Source organism: Aedes aegypti, chromosome 2, assembly GCF_002204515.2.
Source record: "Aedes aegypti strain LVP_AGWG chromosome 2, AaegL5.0 Primary Assembly, whole genome shotgun sequence".
NCBI classification, from domain to species: Eukaryota; Metazoa; Arthropoda; class Insecta; order Diptera; family Culicidae; genus Aedes; species Aedes aegypti.
In genome coordinates, this window is record NC_035108.1 from 445017588 (window position 1) to 445021475 (window position 3888).

General features: G+C 37.9%; 1 non-coding gene across 1 annotated transcript; it reads left to right on the top strand.

Annotated features, from left to right (window-relative positions):
• The first annotated feature begins 1882 nt into the window (after positions 1-1882).
• On the top strand, positions 1883-1954 carry Trnaa-agc. The gene has a single exon. It is a non-coding gene; the product is annotated as a tRNA-Ala (tRNA).
• Positions 1955-3888: the final 1934 nt, after the last annotated feature.

A 3888-nucleotide genomic window follows, 5' to 3' on the forward strand; every position in this document is an offset into this window, starting at 1 on the left:
GTAATTGTCCCTTTTCCTAAGAAAAGGAAGTTCATCCTAAAAGCTTTGAAGCTTGGAGGAGTACAAATGCACCTTAGTGAACAAGTCAAATACTTAGGAGTAATTTTGGATTCTAAACTGAATTGGAATGCTCATATTGAATATGTGACTAATAAAGCTACAAGTTCATTTTGGGCATGCTCCAAAATTTTTGGCAGAAGATGGGGCTTGAAACCAAAAATGATAATGTGGATTTATTTGGCCGTAATTCGTCCAAAAGTAACATATGCTTCGCTAGTGTGGTGGCCAAAAACAAAAGAGGCCACAACACAAGCAAAACTATCAAAAGTACAACGTCTTGTATCCATCGCTATAACAGGAGCGATGCAAAGCACTCCGTCAAAAGCATTAGATGCTATTCTTCATCTGCTACCGTTGTACGAATTTGTACAATTAGAAGCGGAGAAGAGTTTTCTAAGGCTTAATAGATTAAATAAGTTCAAATCAGGTGATCTTGTTGGGCACTTGAATATTTCACAACATATCCATTGTGGGTCAGTGATGACTATGCATGAGGACTGGATGAAAACTGTGGACAATTCTGATATCCCTTACAATGTATGCGATACGACGCGTACGGATTGGGATGTTGGAGGTCCCAATGTTCGTCAAGGCTCCATAAAATTCTTCACAGATGGCTCAAACATTGGGACACAAACTGGAGCAGGAATCTACGGCCCTGGGATAAACGTCTCCGTGGCGATGGGAAGCTATCCAACAGTATTCCAAACGGAGATTTTTGCCATACTAGAATGCGCTAATATTTTTCTTAAGAGAAAATACAGACATGCAAATATCTGTATTTTTTCTGATAGTCAAGCTGCGCTGAAGGCATTGGGCGCATATAAATGCTCATCAAGACTTGTCTGGGAATGCATTCTCTCATTGCGAAAGGTGTGCCAAGAAAACTCTGTATGTTTGTATTGGGTTCCGGGACACAATGGCATTGTAGGAAATGAGAAGGCAGACGAGCTTGCTAAACAGGGTTCAAATACACAGTTCATTGGACCGGAGCCATTCTGTGGCATATCGTACTGTGCACTAAATATGGAACTAAAAAGTTGGGAACGACAAAGGGTGATGACCAATTGGATGGTCACCACAAGGTGTAATCAATCTAAAAGATTTTTAGTTCCAAATGAAACTATCACGAAAAGACTTTTAGAGCTCAACAAGAGAGTTCTTTGTATATACACTGGCCTATTAACTGGACACTGTCCGAGTAGATATCATTTAAAGAATATTGGTCAGGTTCAGAATGATATCTGTCGTTTCTGTAACATGGAACGCGAAACCTCGGAACACCTGCTCTGCAGTTGTAGTGCATTATACAAGCGCAGATCCAAATTTCTAAACGGGGGTTATTTACCACCAAGTGAAATTTGGACTGGAAATCCCAGAAAGGTTGTGGGTTTTATTAACTCTATTTTGCCTGACTGGGAAAAGACGCGTCAAAGTGTTCACTTGGTTCATGGTGGACAGTTTTAGTTTCTTCAATGATGCGAATAGTAAAAAGGGACATGCCACAAAAGTTCAATCCAATGGACGCAGTGGCTTAACCTTCCCAACAAAAAAAAAAAAAATATTAAAAGAAATCAAAAATATGAAAGCCCCTGGCGATGATGAAATTTTCTACATCCTCATCAAGAAACTTCCAGAATTTAGCTGATCATTCTTAGTTGATATAATTAATAAAAAAATAAATTGACGCTGATATTGAGCTGTTCGGTAATCCATTCCGCATGGTTATTAAATTAATTAACTCATTACGCGTGGTAAAAATGGACAGATTATGGGTGTAATTATGAAACTTGTAACCAACTCAGTTATTGGGTCACCAAGTGGCTCGGTAGCTTAGTTGGTAAAGCGCTCGTCTAGCATACAAGAGTCCTGGGTTCAAATCCCAGCCGAGCTCGTGGATTTTTTTCATAATTTCACCCATAATTTGTCCATCTTCATCACGCGTAATAAGTTAATTAATTTAATGAAAAAATGTTTTCACTCGGAATATTTTCCTGAAAAATCCTGCTGAAGCTTCTAGTTATCGTTCAATCAGTTTGCTTTCCTCCATCAGTAAACTTTTTGAAAAGGTTATTTTGAACAGAATGATGGTCCACATCAATGAAAATTCAATTTTTGTCAATGAACAGTTCGGGTTCCGCCATGGAAATTCGACCATTCATCAACTCTTACGTGTAACAAATTTGATCCGTTCCAACAAATCTGGTTTTGCTCTTCTAGACATAGAAACAGTATTTGACAGTGTTTGGCATGAAGGCTTGATCGTAAAATTAAAACAAAAACTTTAATATTCCAACATATATTGTTAGAATAATTCAAAGTTATCTGTCAAATAGTACACTTCAGGTTAATTATCAGAACTTCAGGTCTGAAAGATTTCCTGTAAGAGCTGGTGTCATGTCAGAACCTCAAAGCAGCATTTTGAGACCAATATTATACAATATTTTCACATCTGTTTTATCTGAGTTACCTCAGGTATGTCAAAAAATCATCTTTGCTGATGACACAGGCCTCTCCGCCAAAGGGCGAAGTCTGCGTGTCATCTGTAGTAGATTGCAAAAAAGTTTGGATATTTTTTTTTCATACTTGCAAAAATGGAAGATATCTCCTAATGCTTTCAAAACTCAACTAATAATATTCCCACATAAACCAAAAGCTTTTTATTTGAAACCTTCAAGTAGACATGTTGTCACGAGGGGTTCCAATAAATTGGTCAGATGAAGTTAAGTATCTAGGGCTCATGCTAGATAAGAATTTAACTTTCAAAAATCACATTGAGAGCATTCAATCCAAATGTAACAAATATGTAAAATGTCTCTATCCCCTTATTAATAGAAAATCAAAACTTTGTCTTAGGGGGGTCTGTAGCCTTGAGGTTACGCTTTCGCTTCATAAGCGGAAGGTCATGGGTTCGATTCCCAGCCCCTCCACAAAAATCCCGCCCAGCCACCAGAAGACGCCTGACGGAGGACCGTGCTTTGGGGAGCACATCCATCCTCCGTCAGTATCAGATGGTGACTGAGACAAACTAACCCTCTTCGCAGGCAACTAGCCTCACTAACAGCAGAGCTCTTTCCTACCTGCTCGGTGTGACAGTAAAAAGAGTAGGAGAGAGTGTAGATGTAAATATAGATAAGTTAAAAATAGATTTGTATCGATTAAGAAGCTACAGATCAACTGATTCCGGCACTTTGTCTTAAGAACAAGCTTTTGATATTCAAACAAATTTTCAGGCCAGCCATGTTGTATGCTGTACCAATATGGACTAGCTTTAGTAATACCAGGAAGAAAGCTCTGCAGAGAATTCAACATAAAATTTTGAAAATGATTCTGAGGCTTCCTCCCTGGTTTAGTACCAATGAGTTACATAGAATATCCAATGTTGAAACATTGGAACAAATGTCAAATAAAATAATTAATAATTTCAGACAAAAATTGTTGCAATCTTCTATTGCCACGATTAATGCGTTAAATATTTAGGTTAAATAAGGTTAAGTAAAATTAAAACTCTTATAAGCAGGTGAAACCAACTCATCTGTAGAAATTCTGATCTGCTACGGCAAATGAAATGTAATATGTTGTTAACAAAATGTTGATACAATCTTAAATTTGTTCTAACAAATTAGGATGATAAAATTTGTTTAATAACACAGAACACCTAGATATAAGAAAATAATGTAATGTTTGGAATGATACTAATAAAGGAATCAAAATGAATCATCAACCCGTCTAGAAGCCCAACCCATCCCTGCTTATCAGGGTGGAGATAGCACGGGCGTCGCGTGGGGCTGCTGCAGCGATCGAAAGTTAAGCCAGTTTGTTGCCGCC